Raw genomic sequence first — 21,840 nt, forward strand, 5'->3', positions numbered from 1 at the left:
CTTTCAGCACTTCACAATAGGACTGAGAGCTGTAATATCTCTAATAACACTTACTCTGAAGGGACATGTGGAGGTGATGGTGGATGGAGGATGAGGGCAGGGCACTCTACAGGGCTTTTTGCAGGGGGTCAAGACCCTCTCTGGGTTTAACCCCACAGATGATGAGGACTTGAGCTTCAGCTGAAATGTTTGGGGCACACCCTGTGTGCAGGAGATGCTGTGATTAGTGTGGGTGGTGTAATTCGGGGTACATAGGCATGGGTGAATTGCCAAGCCAGGATACCCTCATCCACCCTCTTGCGTTGACAAAAAGCTCCAAGGCTCTCACCCAACACCTTCCAGGTGTTTTTTGGGCTAGTTGTTGGCATCTGGGGCAGAGACTGGGAGAGACCCTTTCTGGGAGACTGGGAAAACCCTTTCTTTCTCCCGTTGTGTTCTGCTGCTGAAATGAACACTACAGAAAACAGGGGGATGTGCTGGAGGTGGAATTGGAGAGGTCAGGAGAAGGGCTGCAGAAATGCTTGGCCTCAGGAATTTGAGATGGGCAGAAGAGGGGCAGGGGGATGAGGGCACATGGTCCAGGAGCTTCTCAGTCTGTGGGAACACGACCAGCAGGAACCTGCTTCCTTGGAGATGCCAATGGTATTCCCACACTAAAAATCCCAAATGGCCCTTAGCAGCACTGCTTTGCATAGGAAGCATTTTACTCCTTGCTGTATTTATGTCCACGTGTTTAACTCTGACCTTGGATCAATTTCTTGCTTAAAGTTATCCATTTTCCATGACAAGGGACTTGGGGATGATGAAAAATTGACATGATATAATAGCAGAGCCTCTGGATCTGTAGCCAGTCTCTCCTGCGGTGTGGAAATAAAGTGCTCTGAAGGCTGCAGAACAGCTGAGCAAATCCAGGAGTATCTCATTACATATGTATATATATATATAGAAACATATATAGGTACATATATGTGCGTAGCTTCATACATATGTGTATTAATATTCTCCACCCATTTCATTGCAGCATCTGGCCTTCAGAAACAAAGCTCCTCATGCCAGGGGCTAATGGGAGATGTTTTTATTTGTCCTTGTTATAAAATAGGTATCTCTGTATTAACTTTGCAGGGCATTATATTGATGTAGTGCAGTAAACTTTATGGCTGATTTCACAACCCTGTTAAGTGCATCGTCTTAGATGGTAATAACCGGCCAGGAATACAAGAAAAGCCCTTGCAAATGTTACATGGCTTGGGGAGCAGAGAGGTGATGCTGATCCTGTGGAGTACCCAGGGAAAGCAGGATGCTCCCCACATCCTGGGAAGGGTTTTGCTCTCCTGAAGTTTCCCAGAACCACACAGTGACTGCATGCCCCCAGTTTCTGTCTGGCTGCTCAGGCAGCTGTTTGCTCTCCTCCCTCCCTGCCTTCCTCGCCCCCAGTAAATTTAACGTGATGCACACATGCCCGCCGGTCACAGATAGCTGCTTTGCTTAAATCCTGCTCGAGTTCCTTTCGTTTATCTGCTAAATGGGATCTTGGTTATAAATAGAGTCCTGTGGTCATGGGGGCTGATTTGGGCAGGGGTTTGTTTGGCAAGGAGTTTTACAGAAATCTGAGCAAATTGCTGGGAGAAGCTGAGAGATAATAACAAGGAAAATGATATTAAACTGACTTCACTGCTCATCCCTCATCCAGCTGCCAGCAGCCTATGGGGAGAGCACAGATCTCAGGCAGACAAGACAGTGCAGGTGAAAGCAGATTGGGTATGAAGTGTGCTTGCAGAGGTTGGAGTAGGAAAATACTTCTTGGTTATGAATTTAGAATCTGGGCAGATGGGCTGTGTGGGCCCATAGCTTGTGCAGGAGATAAGCCCCACTGATGCTCCATCTCTCCAGTACTGTACAGACACTTGGAATGTTAAAGGAACCCAAAAATCTAATTCACTGGGACCTTCATAGAATCGTAGAACCATAGAAGGGACCTTCAGAGGTCACCTGGCCCAACTCCTCTGCAGTGAGCAGGAACACCCACAGCTCCATCAGGTGCTCAGAGCCCCTCCACCCTGACCTTGGGTGTCTCCAGGGATGGAGCATCCACCACCTCTCTGGGCAACCTGTGCCACTGCCTCACCGCCCTTGTAATAAAGAAAACATTTTTTCTTATACATTGACATAGGATAAATCTTACACGGGGAAATTAATCCTCTGGATAGGACAATTGGTCACTGTTGGTGATGGGAGTCTCCACCACAAGTGTTCTTACTGTGCAAAATGTTGTGTTGGTTCTTACAAACCACCTGGCTGGGAGAGGGACCTGGTGCCAGGCTGAGGTCGCCTTGTCCTGGGGCCTGTCTTCAGGTTATAGAATCATAGGATCACTGAGGTTAGAAAGGACTGCTAAGATCATCTAGTCCAACCCCAGCCTGTCCCCACCATTCCCACTAACCATGTCCCTCAGTGCCACATCTCCACATCCCTTGAAAACCTCCAGGGACAGTGACATGGCGTGGAGCAAGTGGGAAATGCTAGATGCAGTTTGACAGAAGGCAATTTGGGTAAAACAGCACCAGGAATGTGAGAGCAGGTTTGTTTCCAGCCTGGAGACACCTCCACTGGGAGTGCGAGGGAGACTTTGGAGCTGATACTTTTGGACAAGAGAGGCAGAGAATTTGATCTGCTCACAAACGGGAACTGGCAGAGCTGAGAGCTTTCTCTCTGATTGCCTTGCTTCCTCTGAGCTCGGCTATGGCTTTTTTTCTTATCCTTTAATTTTTTTTTCCCTTTTAATTTATTGAAATCCTCTGGATCTCGATTCACTTTCTTTGCTCTTTATATCTTATTGCTTTGGCTGAAACGCTTAATCCCCAGTACAACTGGGATCGGGGCACGAATATAAATAGTTTTGTGGAAAAACAAACCAAAACCAACAAGGACATGAAAACAAGTCCTCGATTTTGGTAGCAGAGGGTGGGTGACAGCAAGCAGGGTGAGGACAGGGGGGTGGCACAAAAAGCTGTTACTGGTCCAGCTGGTGGGCTGCCCCTGGCTCCCGGCAGGAAGGGTCTTTGCCAAAATTGGCCTCCTGCCTCGATGGGCAGGATAAGGGAGAAATGTCCCTGCCAAGGGGTGAGGCCGGAGGTTTTCCTGTGGTGCTGAGTTGGAAATCTTGCCTTGTGAAATGTCAGCCACCGGGGCACAGTGGTGGATGCCAATGGCCTCCCGCCCACCTGCTGTGCCAGCAAAGAGCATCCTTTGTCACGAGAGGGGGAAACTGAGGCAGCGAGGTGGCTTTGGCAGGAGGGGATCGCTCAGCATTGGCCCCTTCCTGCGCAGTCACCGTGCCCCGCTGCTCCCCTTCCATCAGCCTGAAACCATCATTTGGAAAAAGGGAAAAGGAATCCAAATCTTCAAAAAGTCACTCAGGCTGTTGTCTGAGGCTTGCTGTTTTTGTTTTGTTTTGGTGTTTTTTTTTTTGGTGTTGTTGTTGTAGTTGTTTAAATCAAACAAGCAGATGTTTCGTTTTGGCATTTTCAGGGCTGCATGGCTGCATCCTGCTCTTGTTTCCAGTGCTGTGAGTGTGAAGCACATCCGCAGTGAGTCCAGAATCCACTCTCTCCTCTCAGCGGCTCCACAGGCAGAGTCTGGTCCCCAAAATATTGGAAAAGAGGTTTTCCCCTTTTTTTGTGACACCATTTTATTAATGTGGTTAGTAACAGCTGCCTGCTGTGGTGCTGCTGTGGAAACATTTCTCCTCTCTGATGTCATGCCTACCTCGAAACAGGGCTTGCTGCTGCCCTGATAGTTGGGTGGGGTGGCTTCTCTCATTTTGCTTCAGTGTCTCCACAGCTTTGGCTCATCTTCAGATTAAGTGGTGCTTTTCTAGCATCCCCATGGCTGCTCATGGCTCGCGGCATCTCATGTCGCAGATTTCCTGGGGCAAACTATCTCCCACAGCCCCACTCAGCCATAGCCCTCTTCTCAACCTCAGCAGCTGTAAGCAGCACCCTGCATGCAGTGGCTGGTTTGGAGGATGCATTTCAGCAGCAGATGGAGATTATCATTGCAGGACATGGCTCTTATTGCATTTCAATTGCAAAGAAGCAATTGAAATGGAAACATTGAAATTGCAAAGGAGCTATTTCCCCTGCCTGTGACCTTGGAGCGTGGGACCAAGAGCTTATGTTAGGATGAACCATCCTGCCAGGGTCTGATTCTGCCATTGACAGTCTCTGTTTTGTGTCAGGGTTTAATTTAGCTTCTGGTAAATAAGCTGAGAACTCTAGAGCCCGTGCAATGTGGAAAACTGCTTCCTTGTTCCTGCCCTCCCCAAAGCAGACCATTGCACTGTGGATCGTAACAGCTGCTGGCATCTGCTCCCACCACTGCCTGTCTGAGGACTCCTACCCCAGCAGAGGGGGAAGGCACCACCTCAGAAATGCTTTGTCCTGCACCCCAGACAGTGCTCATCAGCAGCATCCCAGGGGGATGCTGTGTTTCTCCCTCAGGGTTAACTCCTGCTCTGGGAGAGATGTGCTGCCCAGGAAAAGTAGATGTGCTGCACTCGATCCTGCTGCAAACAATGTTATCCATCCCTCCAGCACCGCAGACATCCTAACAAAGCCAGAACGGCTCCCTGAGGATGCTGGGCACTTTTCAGTAAAGGTTTTGCACTCCCTGATCAATGCCCGGAGCCTCCTGCTGCTCCGTGTTACAGCTGAGGTGCGGTGAACGCAGCTGATTAGTCAGAGAAGAAAGCTCTGGGCTGGATCAGAGGCGTCCAAGATGTCAGATCCTCTTCACTCATCAAAATACAAAAGCAAGAATCTCATCTGGCTGCTTGGCTGTGCTGAAATAATAGCTCATTCAGGAGGTGGAATTTAAGCCTAAAAGCTAACATTTGTGGTGTGTATTTATAACAGGCAGGCACAGGGAACCTATCCATACTCCATTTAATTTCTTTCACAAGCTCCTTTGATCCAGGCATTATTGTCCAGGCAAAACTGGCACAAATTTCATTGCAGACATCACCAGCCGTGCTGCTGAGAGCTGCCCAGCATCAGGGCTGAGAGGAGCTGCATTATAATTCATTTTAATTGAGTGTTTGGTCTAGCCGTGCTGGCCAGCTCTCCCTCTTCAGCTGGTTACCACCAGCTCATTACCTCTCAAACCTAAGGGCTTGCCTTACTTGCAGACAGGAGGTGAGGGAATCATGGCTGCAGGTCACAGTTTTTTGCAGTGCTTTGAGTGATGTGGGGAGAGATGAGGCACCTACCCATGGACACAGTGAGTATTTATGGAGGCTGATGGATGCCCATGGGATGTGTGAGGTCAAACCCATGTAGAGAAGGGGATGGATTCTGGGTTTCCAGGTTTACTTGCTCTCATGCCCTGAGGTGAGCAGGACCTTGACCCCTGGGTAAATGTGGCTTCTGCTTCCCATTGCAGGCTGCTGGAGGAGGCAGTCCTGCTCCAGCCTCTGTCCCACAACTTGGGTCACCTCCATTTAGTCTTTTTGAGCAGGAAGAGCAGCAGGACACACTCCACTCAAAGGGTCCAGATTTACACTGCAGTGTGGTGCCATTTGCAGCTTTGCTCTCATTTCTCCACCACTTCAGTGCTGCTCCCTCCTAGGCAGAGCAGCAACACCCTGCTCACGAGCCCAGCACAAATAAGCTTATTTCTACGGTGTTCACTGTCTTTCTGTTTCATTTGTCATCTAGCTGCTGAGCAGTTGTGCCAGACCTTTTGGCAGATTTTCAAAATCAAGTCCATTTTTTGATAACCTTATGTGTGTGATGTTGGCAGAAGCTGTGGTCACCCCTCTGTGTACCTCCTTCCCTGACCCATCCATGAGCTGACTTCACGCTCCATCCACAGAGCCTAGTGTCCTGGCCTCTTGGCTCATCTCATGAGGGAGAAAGCCTCCCCGCTCTTCTGCTGCCTTCTTTTAGTGATTATTTTGCTGTTGGTCTTACTGCTTGCATTAAATCTGCCAGAGCCTATGCATTTTCAGTTCTTCATTTGGACAAGCCTTCAACTTGTGAAGACTGCCATCTTTCCTTCACAGCCACCATTGCTCTGCTATATAACCAGGATTACATTTCAAATGCCTTTTTCTGCAAGGAGAAACATAAGCATCCAAAAGGGCTCCTGTAAACATTTCCCATGCCATGCATGCATGTGGGCTCTTTGGTTCTTTATCTCATTTTGATCCTTTTTAATAAGTGCTCTCACTGCAATGTCATTCCCCTTTTCCAAGTAAACACTGTCACGGTGGGATTTTGCTGTCCCTGCACATATGTGATGGTCATGTCACAGTGGGTTTTGGGTACCACTGCCTTGGAGGACATGGTAAAGTGTTACAGATACTTTTGTGGTCTCAGAGACAAACTTTGTGTGAAGAGCTCTCTGGTGCCAAGAACCTCTGCATCACACGGAGAAATGCTCTATAAATGTTATTTTAGTTTCAAAGAGCTACCGAAGCCATGGCTGGAAGGGATCTTGAAGAAGCCCTTCAAGCTGGAAATGGACAACAGTGTCCTTTGACCTCCTTTCTGAATCCTCAGTTCTGATGTTGACTGATCCCACACCACAGAGACCCTGCCTGCCTCCAATGCCTGCTCTGTCTGATGTATCCAGCTAGATCCATGAGATCATTTTCCATGGTTATTTGGGAGACAAATGGCCGTTCAGCCTGCAAAAATGTCTGGTGAGTGGGGGAAGAGGACAGGCCTTCTTTTAGTTTCCTTGCTGTCAACCTTCACTTGTGCAAGAGCTAAGTTGTTCTTTTCATTAGAGATCTTGCAGCTTGCAATGTCAACTGCCCACACTTGATGCTGTTTACATGCTCTGGGCAATCTTCATGAGCAGTCAAGCTGTGCCAGGAGTTGCTCCCCAACCGTGCATTACTTTATGCCTGCAGCAGACCCAGCACTCAAAGTAAATATGTATTCATGGCAAGCTCCACCATAGCTGGTGGGGTCTACTAGGCTCATCCCCAGAACATGTTTGTTTCCTCCATGCCTTCGGAGTTCCCACCTCCTTTGGAAACCATGTCATGGCTGGGGAAATCTGTGTGAGTAGGGATGGGGTGGGAGTCTCTCAGGGACTTTGTCCAGCCCTGCTGTGGCTTCCTACAGATCTGCATTCCTGGGTCCATGTCTTACATGGGGTGCTGGGATCAGGCAGGAGGGAGGCCAGTGGGATGAGCTCCAAGTCCAGCAGAACTCTAGATGTCTCTGTTCATTGCAGAGCTCAGCTGAGGCCAAGATGGGGAGTCTTTAGCACTGAGATCAGCCAGATGAGCAGGGGTCTTGCAGTATTAATTAAACATCTGGAGAATTTGGCAGGCAGCCCACTTAATTATCCCTGGTGCTCAAGGATGCTTTCAGGAGTCCTCCCCTCCTGTCCCTGCTTTCACGGCTTCTTCTTTCCAGCGTATCACCATTTGTCTTCCCAGTAGAGACTTTCTCTCTTGATACTGTGGGGGAAGCTGCTGCTCCAAGAAGCATCTTTCAGTCACCAGACATGCTGCAGGCACCACAGGTGCTGGGAAAGGCAGAATGAGGTGCCCTTCTGTTGCATTTGCCTTCAGATTTGTTTTGGGACATCCCAGAAAGAAGTTGTATGTCTCCAATCAAATGCAGCATTTGCAGTGCATTTTTTCCAGGTGTGAGGCAGAGCATGGGCAGCTGAGTTAAATAGCTCTGGGTGTTTCCATTTCGGAACCTCTCAGGCTCAGACCACACCTGCTCCTCCACTCTGAGACGTTTCCAGCTGTGTGTCACCCAAAACTTGGGCAAGCCGCTCTCCATGGAGCAGGGCATCCAATTGCCTTGTCCCATGCCCTGCAATTAAGCTGAGAGGATAAAAGGGTCTTGGCATAGATGCAGGGAGCTCTGAAGTGCCACTAACAAAAATGGAGACAGCTAGTCCCTTGATACTACTACTCGGAAGGGTGCGTGCAGAAGCATGAAAAGCCCTGGCAAAACATATCTGCTACCTGGATCACACTGAAGTGTGATAGTGGTAGGCTATGGGAGACAGTTATTTTCCAATTAGTAGATGGGAGGCACAATGAGACAATAAGCCACCAGTTAGCAGGATGAATGCAATGACCACATTCCCTGCTTACTGATGTTTGGCTAATTTACCATTGGTGGCCTTGTTAAGCAGTTATGAATTGCACAGGAGGCGCAGTGGGCTGGAACATGCAATTGGGATGCAGTGGTGCGTGGCTCACACTGGTGACATTCATTGCTCCGCAGGGTGAGAGCCCCCATCCCACATGGCTGTCCTCTTTCCCCAGTGGCTCTGCCAGGTCTGTTTGCCAGACTTGTCCTCACATTGGCTGAATATTAACAAGTCTGTTGTGAGTGGTGATATGGGGAGGTTGCATAGCACCAGGGAGGGCAGAAAAGAGGGGAAACATTTGTGATGGCCCCTAGGGAACTTGTAGGATGGGGCCTGCATGATACAGAAGTTGTAAACTCCCTCACAGCCCTGAAGAACTTCTAGAAAGAGGGAATGGCTAAGAAACATCAAGACACCTTGAAAACCTGGGCTGTTTTTTGGGCCCTACTTGAGTGGTGCAGCCTCTGTGGCAGGAGAGGATCAGAGAATGACTTGGGTTGGAAGGGACATTAATGCCCATCTATATCCAACCCCCTGCCATGGGCTGGTTGCCCCCACCAGCTCAGGCTGCCCAGGGCTCCATCCAACTCAACCTTGAGCATCTCCAGGGATGGGGCACCACAACTCTCTGGGCAGCAGGGCCAGTGCCTCACCACTCTTTGAGTAAAGAATTTCTTCCTAATGTCTGACCTCTATTTCCTCTCCTTTAGTTTAAAGCCATTCCCTATTGTTCTGTTACTACCAGACCATGTATAAAGTTGGCCCCCCTCCTGCTTGCAAGCTCCCCTCAAGTACTGGAAGGCCGCAACAACATGTCGCTGGAGCCACCTCTTCTCCAGGCTGAACAAGCCCAGCTCCCTCAGCCTGTCTTCGCAGCAGAGGTGCTCCAGCTCTCTGATCATCTCTGTGGCCCTCCTCTGGGTCCGCTCCAACAGCTCCATGTTTTTCCTGAGCTGGGAGCCCCAAACCTGGATGCAGTACTTCAGATGGGTCTTACAAGGGCAGAGTAGAAGGGGACGATCCCCTCCCTCACCCTGAGAGGGGAGGTCTTGCTCTGCGCAGGTCCCTACCTCTGCAGCAGCTGCTTTGTTACCTCACATCTCTAGGGAAGGCAAGGAAAGAGGCAATGCTCAGCCCAGCTCTGAGGCAGGCTGAGGGTGGTGTGCCTCTGTACGTTTGTGTGTCTGTGCCAGCGCTGTGCCACACCACTCGCCCTGCTGTGAGCTAGAGGTAATTAGCTGGAGCCCAGTGTGATGCTGCCGGTACTGCGGGGAGACAATGCCTGAGATATTTCGAGGGCATATGGCTAAGCAACCTGTTAAACGCTTCTACAAAACTAACAAGATAACCAGCCCCCTGGGAAGCTGAGCAAACAGTTGCATTTCCACATGGGGGAGGTGAGTGACCTCCACAAACGCTGAGCTGTTCGCTGGGAGATGTGGGGGCAGGACGGGAAGAGCTCCCAGGGGCCATGGAATGGAAACTCACAAAGCAGCTTGTCTTCAGCGATTTGCCTCTTTTCTTCCTGGCTCAAACTAGAAGCTGCAGAGACAGCATGAAAATGAAATATAACCGGCAGGGATACCCCATTTCAGTTCTCCTGCATCTCTTACGGCTCCCTGTGGTCCCTGCTGCCTGTCTGCAGAAGTCCATAGCAAAGTGTTATTGAGCTGCTGGAGCTGATTGAATTTTTTTCATATCCTCGAAGGGCCACATTGACGAGCACTGCTTTGAACAAGAGAGGACATCGTTAGCCACTTGGCAGACCTGGTCCTCATGAGACTCACACAGCACCTGGCCAGGGCTGCTGAATGAGCAGGGCCAGTTCCATGCTGCCAGGTGGGAAGTGATGCAGATATCTGCAGCAAGGATGGAGGCTTAGACTAAGCTTACCTTGATACCATGCTAAAGTAATACTCTTACTTCCCACAACCTCTCTGTGCCCCAGGTCTCTTGGAGAGTAGATGTCTTCTGTCCTTCTGCTGTGATTCCACTTGGGGGAATTTGATGGGCTCCAGATACACCCTTGGGATTAAACTGCTTTGGGAAATGGACCTTCCTGGTCCTGGCTTGGGACCTTCCGGGATTCCACTTGTTTCTGAGCTGCTCCCCTGCTGGCAAGCTATCCACATCCATGAGGGGCAGAGATAGACAACCTACAGCTTTATCTGAGGTCCACAGAACATCACAGCAGATTAATGAGTGAGCATGGACTCAGAGACATTATCAGAGGTGATCTTCAGGGTGCTTGGCTCATCTCTGTGGATTCTGTGCTGTGCTGCTCAGGCAGTGAGGACACAGTCCCTCCCCATGCTGCAGGCAGGAAGCATGAGCATTCCTGAACCTTAGGGATGGAAGAAGCACTCAGCTTTTGCAGCTGTTTGCAGAGCACACATCCATCCATGTTTTTTGGGTTCTCTGCCACTTTCAAAACAGGTGCTGAGCCACCGTCTGCAGTCCCTTCCTTCTCCGGGGACCCCATCCATGTCCCTTTGGCTTTCTGCTGCGTGGTATTGCCCAGCAATCCATGCACAGAGATGGCCAAACAGAGTGTGGGAGCCAACACTGCTCCAGCCTGGCATGGACACATTGGTGACCACAGACTGAGCAACAAGCGGGGCTGGCTCAGGAGCGCATGCACTGTCCTCCAGCTGGCTCCACCAAAGGGAGGAGCAGAGGCCTGCCTGCTGGAACCTGTTTCCACCTCCTCACTGTGTTCTCTGGGGGAAAGAAAGCTGGGGCCGACTTCTCAGTGACCTTATGCCGAGATGCCACGTGCAAGGAGACTGGTGGTGGGGCTGGATAGAGCACACAGGAGCTGGGTCACGGCAGAATCTGCTGAAGGGCAGTGGCAGCTTGTACGTTCTCCTCCCTGTTCCCTGGGAGCAAAGAGCAACCTCGGCTCCACATTTCTGTGGTTTCTTTGCTCATTATAGGAAAAACGGAGGGTGAAGACAGGTCAATGAATCATTACTGTTTGGTTTGGCTGCACAAATGCACTGTGTTTAGGAATGGCTGATTCTTTTTCTCCTTGCAAGTTGTTCTCTCTTCCCCTGCTCCTTCGGGTTTTGGGGTTGTTTTGTCTTTTTTTTTTTTCCCCGTGATTATCCTGAATTATTGCAAGATGGTGAAACAGCGAAGATCCTCTTCTCTTTGGGTTGTCTTCCCCCGCAGCAGATGTCAAATGAAAGAGCCCGGCTTTTGGATAACTCATCCCAAAAGGGGTTGGTGCATCCTGGATCCTTCACCCGTCCCATGCTGAGACATTACAGGGAGCCATTGGCGTAGCCCTCAGACTCATGACAGCACTTTCCAGGGGAAAAAAAACCCACAACAACAGCAAAGTAAATAGGAACAGAATTCCTCTATCTGTTTCTTAAATATGTATTTTTCAGGTCCCTGCTGAAACATCTGTTCTGCGTTTGCACAAGAGACTCTAGTATCTCTACATTTGTTCCTTCCTTTGCTGCTGGGATGCTGGGCTTGCATGGTGAGAAGGGGCACACCCTGCAGCACATGGGGACAAGGGAAGTGCCTGTTTTGGGGTGCAGTGTCCCTGTGTGCTGTGTTGGAGACCCATCTGCCTTCTGCCACAGTAACGGTGGTCCTGGAGACACACAGGGCAATTTTCTCATTTGAATCTCTCCTGGGTTATAATTTGTCCTAATTCCTCAACTGTCATGGCATAGAATCTGGGAATGAGATCTCCTTCCTGCATGTCACTGCCTGATTACATGGTGTCACAAGAACTTTCCAGTAAGTATACCATGTATGTGGCACTGTCTGGAAGAGGACGTGGCAGGGAGCCCGTGAAGCTCTTGCAGTACTGAGGGGTGATGAGGACAGGGAGAGGGGGACACCCAGCACTTCCAGAAGTCAAAGTTTGGATGAACTGAATGAGAAAAGGCAAATCTCACTTGGCAATCTGTTGCCCAGATGACATTGTCCCTGTTTCAGCTGCCTGAGACAGGGTAGGGGAGTTACGGAGCTGGGATGCTGATGGAGGTTAGGCAGGAAACCCCTTAACCACATGTAACTCTGCAACAGGATTCTCCTCCAGGTAGATGGAGGGCTGATCAGAGAACAAACCATGGGGGATACATCCAAACCAGGGATGAAGTCTGCAGCATCGCAGAGATGCTGGCAAAACAGGGGCTGCTCTCCTTGAAGGAAGGTTCTGAGGATGTCTCTGCTCCATGGTTTGGAGGAGCAGCTGTCTGATCCTAATTGGTGCATGACCCATTGAGTTGGACTCAGTGATCCTCATGGATCCCTTTCAACATGTGATATTCTATGCTTCTTTTCTTCTTCTCTGTGAGTTTTGGGTGCTGCCATAAACATCTTTTCTTTATGTCCCTTGCTGTTGTAGGGGTTGCCTGATTTACAGCTGCCCTCCAGCTCACCTGCTTACAGGTTCTGTAACAGCTTTGCTTGTCCTCTGAGGCCCCTTCCATGTTCATAAGGGCCAGAGAGGGTCTGATGATGGATGTGGCAGGAGGGCATGAATAGATAACACAGTAGATCAGGAATAAATTAGCAATGGGCAGTGCCTCACCTAGCTCCCTCTAGCCCAAGCCTCCTGCAGCGCAAACGTGCTCCACATCTGCGTCTCTGGATGTGCTATTTCATCTGGTTTTGAATGTCCCAGGCTTTCCTTGGGATAAACTTCTCCACAGACTCATAAATCTTCTTGTCAGGAAGTTTCTTTTCTTGCTACAGACCCAAAATCATCCCTCACCATTTCACTTGTCTCAGTGTGGCTGGGGAGAAAGGCTCCTTGCTGACCCACAGCCATCCCTGCACGAGGCGTCTGCCTGCAGCAGTGCTCAGGGTGACAAGGTGTTGGGTCTGAAAGCCCTTTGGGCTCTCCGGGCTGCTGCTTGTGTGCAGCAGACAGACAAGCCTGGAGGAGAACCTTGCAGGTTAACCTCGAGACTCACAACACAGCCAGGTTGTGTTGCAGATGTTGATGCCAGAGTGTATTTGTTCATTTCACAGTTTTGCTTATTTATCAGATCCTGTGATCATTAAATTGTGCATTACCATTTGGCATGTGGCAGGTTTTAATTCCTATGGCTGGTTTATGCCCTCTGCAGGTATTAGCCTAAATGCATTTCCTGACAAGTGATGGATGCTCCGAAAAGCCGTGGTAACATATTTATTGATCAGAGCTCTCCGTAACCCCAGCTCACTAATGCAAGCTCTCACAGCGCCAGGAACTATTGTCTCCTCAGACTGTTTCATTAACTCAGATGTGAGGGTTTGGACTTTCTTTTCACGCAGGATGGAGTAAATCTTGAGCCATGTCAGCTGTAACAACAACTCCAGCTCAGTAAGTAGGGCAGACCTGGCCTGCACTTGGCAAGGGGACCTCTGGTATGACAGGAAGTGACAGATATCCTGTGCAGTGCTAGCAGGCCCACCATGAGCTCCTTGCCTTCCCATGCACACAGCTGAGTGCATTGCTGACATCTCCTATCTGCAGATGCAAAGCACTGACCTTGCCTGCTCTTCCCAAACCTGGCATGAAGGAATCCAAGGGATAAGAACCAGAAACCTTTAAAATATCTGTGTACATTTGGGAGAGAATACAAATGAAGAATGTCCTGCCACATCTACAGTCCATCAAGAGCAGGGGCTTCATGATATGCAATGGCCTTGTAAGCAGATTGTGTCCAGAACTGTTGGTCCTGAGTGATCTGCAAACCTCCTGTTCAAAATCTGGGAACTGCTTCATATCTAGAGCAGAGCATGGCAGGCAGCTTCTCAGCATCTCCACCCTACAAAATCTCGTGGGTGAGAACACCTTGACTGGGGCAGTTGCTGACAGCTCCGAAACTTCTGTTGCCTCTGTCCTCAGCTCCAGTGATGGGAGAAGATTTTCCCACTCCAGAAGCGAAAGACAATGGCTGCTGTACGTTGTTCCATTAGCTTCCTGAGCCAGATTTTTTAGGCTGCCCTACTTGGACCTTATAGAATCACAGAATCATTTCAGTTGGAAGGGACCCCTAAAGGCCATCTAGTCCAACTCCCCTGCAATGAACAGGGACATCTACATTTTGATCAGGTTTCTCAAAGCCTTGTCTTGAATGTCGCCAGGAGCCACCACATGTAGAACTTGGGTGCAGCCATCCCAATCTGCTCCCAGGGACCACGACGAAACTTCAGCCCTGCACTATGGGATTGGATGGCATCACCCAGGGGGCTGATTGCAGATCAGTGCAGGAGCACTGCTGTGGGGAACTGGGAGTGGAGCAGATGCTGGTGAAGCCGCCAAGGTCAAATGGGAAGAGATGAGAGATAGTGGAGAACAGGTGGGAGGTAGGGTGGGCTTCAGTTCCTTGGTTGTGGGAAATGCCGTCTGACTCAAACCTGCTGGCAGGGATGTCGCTGGCTTCTGCAAAAGCAGACTCTGCTCACACTGGAGCAGAGCAGCAGCCCACATGTTGCAAACATTTCCAGAAATCAGCTCCTCACCCTTTCTCCTGAGGTTTGCATGACCCCAACACTCATGGTGGGAATAGAGTAGACTGTCAGGAAGGAAAGTCCCAGTGGTGGGGTGATGCTGAAGCACTGCACATTTCTCGGCTCTGCTCCCTCTGGCCAACAAACAGCAGTGGCAGGGTGAAGGGAGGTGAGTTTGGGGCAAAAAGAGGTGATTTTGTGGTGCCACCACTTACAAGGTGATGCCTTCTGCTCTGATTGTGCGAGTGCTCCTGTCTCTCCTCTGCCAGAGGTCCCCATGCTCATTACCAGCAGCCCATTAGGTTTTGCAGCTTCCAGTTGTCCACACCACTTGGTTCTAACTGTTAAGGAAAGAGGTCCTCAGGGGACTGTGGGGCTCTCCCCACCTTCCTCACCTAATCTAGGGAAATGGCTTTTGCAAGGTTTTGGGCAGGATGATCTCCAGAGGTATCTCTTCCACCCCCTACGGCTCTGTAATTCTGTGATTCCCTGTCCCCTTCTGGAAGCTGGTGAGGAGAAGGAAATATTTTATAGAAATAAACTGGATCTCATATTAATAGAGAGAGATTACAGCTTAATGCAAGATAAAGAATGAAGCCAAGTGACGTGTTAATGCAGTGAGGGGGAATTTTATTGTTAAGCAGTGTCTCAGAACGCAAAGTATTGTGCTTGTCTTCTGGAAACTTTATTCCATCATTGTAAATCTGTTTTTTGTGATCCCATCATTTCAGTCTTAACTCTTGTTTAGAGCTGGCTTGGTGGAGCCACCTGCAAGTGGGAGACAATGCTGCATGCATGGCTTCAGCAAATACAGGAAATGCACCAGGAAATGCAAAAGAACTTTTATAAGGGTTAAAAAACCAGCAACAACAAAACAAATATCCCAAGCCCAAACTTGGTATGGTTTGTTTTAATTTACAGAGAACGATGGTGTCCAGTTGGGTTCCTCCTGTGCCTGTGTCCCTCTGAAGTCAGGGTCAGACCCCGGTGGCAGGTGTAGCATCCAAAGCTGATCTGTAATTAACAGGGTGGCAACTGTTGTGTTCTGCACTGTACTCTCTGGCTTCAGTTGCTGATTGAGGTGAGAGCCATTGCTCACCAGGTAGAGGAAATCAGGCTTGCATCAGAATATAAAGGATTGTTTTAATTAAACCTGGTATTTCCAAGCAGCGGCCAAACGGAGGAGGCAGCTGTAGTCAGTCAGAAAATTCCATGCAGAATAAGGCAACTTTTCTACTATAAATGGAGCAGAGCAGAGCTAGAACAAGGCTTTTGCTTTGTCTGGAGGACTATTTGCCTCTCAGCCCTGGGGGATGGTAACTTCAGGTTGGGCATCAAAGAAGGGCAGCTGTTCTGGGATGCTTTGGAGGAAAAGCTCAGTGCCCTGAGATGCTTCCAAGATTTTTTTGCTCATCAAACATGGGGAGAAGGTTGAGGGACATACCCCACACTCTGCTCGTGGCTGCATTTCCTACATCTGCCATGATGATGAAATCACCATTTGGGGACATTAATCTCTTGTGCTGGTCCCTGCGTTCAGGACTTGTGCTAAGCACAGAGCTCCTCCTGCCTCCTTCCAGGTTCCTGCCTGGCAGAAGCAATCCAGGCAAAAGCACATTTTTAAGTGCTTGTCAGCCCTGCATAACAAGGTAAATATCAGAACTCCCAAGCAGCATGGATGGCCTGGGAATAGAGTTGGATTTAGAGTACAGCTTCACCAAACTGTTGCACAAGAGATCACTGCAACCAAATAAACTCAGAAAAACAGACTGACAGATGAGGAGCTCTGTGTGCCTGGTTGGTATGCTCAGTGCACTGGGTTGTGCCTGGAACATGGGCTCTTCAGAGCCTTTGGAGATCACAGAATCACAGAATTGCAGGAGCTGGAAGGGACCTCAAGAGACCATTGAGTCCAACTCCCCTGCTAAAGCAGGTACCTACAATAGGTTGCACAGGCAGGCACTCAGGCAGGTTTGAATATCTCCATAGAAGGCAACTCCACAACCTCTTTGGGCAACCTGTTCCAGTACTCCATCACCCCCGCCATAAGGAAGTTCTTGTGCACGTTTTTATGGAAATTCCTGTGTTAAAGTTTTAGGCCATTGTTCCTTGTCCTGTCGCTACAAACCACCGAGAAGAGCCTGGCTTCATTCATGTGATTCCCACCTCCCTGTAGATATTTGTAAACGTTTATCAGATCCCCTCTGAGTCTTCTTTTCCACAGTCTGAACAGACTCAGGTTACTCAGCCTTTCCTCATATGGGAGATGCTCCAGACCCTTTATCATCTTTGTGGTCCTCTGCTGGATTCCTTCTAGGATATCCCTGTCTTTTTTGAACTGGGGAGCTCAGAACTGGACGCAGTATTGTAGATGTGGCCTCATCAGGGGAGACTAGGGGGGCGGATCTACTCCCTTGACCTGCTGCCCACGCTCTTTTTAACGCACATCCATTGGCCACAAGGGCACACTGCTGGCTCATGGCCAACTTGGTAGCCTCCAGGACATCCAGGTCCTTCTCCGCAGAGCTCCTCTCCAGCAGGTCATCCCTTAACCTGTACTGGTGCATGCAGTTATTCCTATCCAGATACAAGACTCTACACTTGCTCTTGTTAAACCTCATCAGGTTCCTCTCTGCCCAACTCTCCACTCTGTCCAGGTCTTGTTCAATGGCCTCACAGCCTTCTGGTGTGTCAGCCACTCCCCTTGTCTGTGTCCCATCATCCAGGTGATTGATGAAGATATTGAACAAGACCAGACCAAACACTGACCTCTGGTGAACACTGCTAGTTACACACATCCAGCCAGGCTCTGTGCCACTGGTGACAACCCTCTGAGCTCTGCCATTCAGCCAGCTGTCAATCTGCCTCACCGTATACTCATCTATCCCACACTTTGTAAGTTTCCTAATTAGAATGTTGTGGGAAACTGTGTCAAATGCCTTGCTGAAGTCAAGGTACACAACATCCACTGCTGTCCTCACATCTACCTTGCCAGCAATGACATAATAGAAGGCTACCAGGTTGGTCAAGCATGACTTTTCCTTGGTGTATCCATGTCGACTATTCCTGATAACCTTCTTTTCTTCTAATTGCTTGGAGAGGATATCCAGAACCAGTTGTTCCATCACCTTTCCAAGGACGTGGGTGAGGGTGACTGGCCTATAGTTTCCTGGATCCTCCTTCCTGCTCTTCTTGAAGACTGGAGTGACATCGGCAATCCTCCAGTCTTCAGGCACATCTCCTGTTTGCCAAGAGAATGCTCAGGGGCTCCAGGACCACGAGCATGGGCCAGGAACAGAGCTGGGCGTGGGATGTTTCGCAGAACAATCAGGCCATAGGTTCCAAGATGGAAACTTCCCAGCTTGCTTTGTGCAACTTGTTGATATTAAATCCTCAGTCTCATGCTTAAAATAAACACAATTGAGCAAAGACATAAAAATATGCTCGTATCCACAGGCCGGGATACGCTTACATGCCACATATCTGGAGTTTCAAATGTTGTGTTTGCCCAGAACGCAGCTTCAGAAAAACCAAAATTATTTGCAGAACAGAGTCAGTTACAGAAAGCCTTCCCAGCTCAGAAATTCTGGGGGCAAAAGCAACAACGATTATTCAAGTGAAATTGCCTGGCACGGTTCTTTCAAACCAGAGAACTGCAGATGAATTGAAATGTGGCTGTTTCAGAATTCGAGCAAATTTAAACAAACAAACAAATACAGTGAGACTTGCATGAAACTACTTGAAATGATCAAATGGAGCTACATCAGTGGCCGTCCTTCTGCCCTTGAACTGCGGGCTTGTAGGAAGAGAGAAGATCTCACATTCTTGTCTCAGTATGAGACAGGAGACATTCCTTAAATCTCAAATATTTCTATGGATCAGAAAATATTTCTTTTGTTCTTCTCCTCTTTCTTTTTTCTTGACAGCGTCTCATCTTCTGATGTGGCTTAATGTGTACTTCTGCCAGGATGTTTTCATGGTGCAGCAGAGATGTTTGTCAGCTGTCTGCGTCCCTTCCACAGCTGCAACCAGCTGATTTAAAGCACGTATGAAAATCTTAATTAATCAGCAATTAGAAATGGCAGCTAGTCAGTTTGCATAGCCTGGTACCTCAAGGTGCAGGCTCTGGCCATGTGCTTTCAGAACATCAGCCCTGAAGCATGGCATTGTGAAAACTTTTACTACAGGGATGCACTACTAAACTGTGGGCTTTGCATACATCCAGTCCAATGTTAAGGAGCAGAAAATGAATGGAGATTTGTTGGTAAGGTGCCCCAGATCCTGCATGGGAGAGAAGGGGCTGTGAGCTGTTATCCCTCCTCCATGTCTGGCATCTAGATGATCATTGGGACAGCTGCGGTCCTTGGATCCCTAGGACCACTTCAAGGGTCTCCCTGATCTCACAGCTCATGCCCTTTGTCCCTTATTTCATGTGCCAACACCAGCCAATCTGGTTGGACAAAACCATTTGTTTTCCACCCAGCCTGCAAAAACACATCAGATTACCTTGCTTTGGAGGCTTCTGCACATCTTCTAGCACATTTTTGAGGTGAGATGCAGACCTCTGATGATTGACCTCTGAGTGTAACAGGTTGTCCAGAGTGGTTGTGGTGTCTCCTCTTCGGCGATCTTGAACAGCCACCTGGACATGGATGTCCCTGTTTGAGCTGGAGTTAGGCCAGATGAATATAGAGCTACTGCCAACCTCAGGCACTCTGTGATACTGTGGTTCTGTGATGAAGCTTACTAACCACTGCTGTAGTCCCTTCTGTAAACCCCACGAGCTGTCCACATGTTCTCCAAACCTCTGGGACAACGTGCTGGGAAATGCTGACCTACAACACCCCATGAAATATTCAACATGTGAGACAGCAACGTTAAGACTAATGACAAGAGAGAGTGCCCACACTGGCCTATACTTAAAGCCTTACCCACCAGAAAGGGTCTGGGAGCAATGGTGAGAGCCATCCAGGAGACCCTCATGGGGATATTATTGTGCTGCTGTGATTTTAATACTCTTAGACAGGAGATAACCCATCTCCACAGATAAAAAACAGGAACCTGGCATGAAAAATGCAGCCATTACCCAACTAGACACAGTTTCCTCAGCTCTGGGAAGCTCTGAGTGAAAGTAAATGCGCACGGGATTGAAATTTCAGTCTGCTCCAACTTCCTCCTGGGGCCAGAGCTATGCAGAGAGAAAAAATTTACTTCTTTCAGAAGAAGCTTAGAGCTCTTTACATATGTGCCTGGTGCAGCATGCTGACCAGGTCTGTGCATTTCATCTAATTTCATCTCATTTTGTTAGAGCTTTAATCACGTTAATGACAGCCCTAACATTTCGGGATGGCTCTTGATCAGCTGCTGAGCTCCAGGCTTTTTGCTGCAATGGGGAGAATGCCAGCAGCTGGATGCTGCTCTTGAGCATCCTGGCTTCCCTGCTGCTTTGCACCAGCACCTCCAAAATAGCTCCTGCAGGGTGCAGGACACAGTCACTGATGGGGATAGGATCCCTCTGTCCATATACCTGCTTCTTTTTCCATTCCAGCTTTCTCTGCAGCACTTTCTCCATTCTGGGATGTTTTCTCCAGGTTTGCACTTTTGGACTCAAAGCAGATCAGTGATGGTTCCTTTTTCCTTTGACATTTGAATCATCCCAGTACCACAGACTTTCATAGACTTTTCCAGGATGAAAATAGCCCAACACTGATCAGGGAAGATGTTTTGCAAAATTAAAGACAGCTTGATCCATCTGCTTTGGAGAGGGGAACACAAGGCAAATCTTGATGAATCTTGATGTACTGATTGATTCTTCATAAGTACTGCTGAATTACCCTCTCGTTGGCTCCGGCCATGACTTTCGACAACTTGCTCCACTCCTCCTTGTTTGCAGTTGCTACACGTGGTGAATCAGAGCAATGAGCCCCAGAGAAGGGAGAAGGTGGCTCGGAGCCTGGTGCGTGGAAGGGGCAGCTGCAGGGCTGTGTCTGATGGCTTCATACATCCACACACTGGAAATGAATGAAAGACAAAAATCCCATTGGCACTTCTGCCTCTCAGGACTCAGCACTGCAGCAGATGCAGAGCAGTCTCATGAGGACAGAATGGGTTTCAGCACAACTGGAAGCTGTGATGAGATGAAATTCCTGGCCTAAAATAAGACCTCTGAGCTGCACTGAACATCCCCTGAAATGCAAAATGCTCTCTGCAGGAAGTAAATCTTCATCATGTTTTCCCCACAGTGGCTCCAGACCAGCACCAGGGCACACTTTCATTTCAGACTTGAGTTTTCTCTCAGCAGAAGAAGGGTGAACCTGGCACAGAACTGGGAACATGAAGTGTTATCTCAAAGCAGCAACTGCGCATTCTATCATTGCATCTGGGCACCTCGCTCCTGGGCAGCTCTCAGCCTCAGCACACAATTCACAGGCACCTCATTGCAACCAGCAAGCCTCAAACACTTATTTAATTGCCTGATATTCATCTCTTTGTGAATTGTTAATTACTACGATCTTGTTTGTTTGTGTTTGCATTTATGCAACTAAACAGATGCCAGACAACATCGTGCTCATTCTGCCATGTTACTTGCCTATCTTCTTCTTGTATAATGTCTGCATATTTCCTTTTCCAAGTGTATTTTATTCCTGGCATTGTCCTGGCTTTACAGACAAGGCATTGAGCATGTAATACAGCAACTAATCAGTCTCCAATAATTCAGTGTCCAAAGCCAATGCATTTTTCCAATGTCACCTTGTCAGCCCCTGCAGTCAGGACATTTTCTCAACAACTGCTGAAAAACTGGTTGGACCCATCGCTTGTGATGCAGTAGAAGGAAAATATTTTTTATGGTACGAGCTGTGAAGCACTGTGACAGGTTGTCCAGAGAGGTGGTGGATGCCTGTCCCTGGAGACACTCAAGGTCAGGCTGGAGGGGCTCTGAGCACCTGATGGAGCTGTGAGTGTCCCTGGTCATTGCAGGGGAGTTGGGCCAGATGATCTCTAAATGACTCTTTCAACTCAAATGATTCTCTGATTCCATGGTGTGTGGTTACCCCCATCAACTCCAACACATTTTTTCCCTCCTGGAGGTCACACATTCCAATACACTAAGGGAGGCCCCAGCCTGATGCCATCTCCTGAGACCAGTTTCACATTTCCTGCCAACACAACTCCAGGATCATTGTTGGCGTTCTCCTCTGCTGCATGCAGCCCCAACATGGGCTGTTTGCTTGCAGGCTGGCAAGGGCA

Source organism: Numida meleagris, chromosome Z, assembly GCF_002078875.1.
Source record: "Numida meleagris isolate 19003 breed g44 Domestic line chromosome Z, NumMel1.0, whole genome shotgun sequence".
NCBI lineage: Eukaryota > Metazoa > Chordata > Aves > Galliformes > Numididae > Numida > Numida meleagris.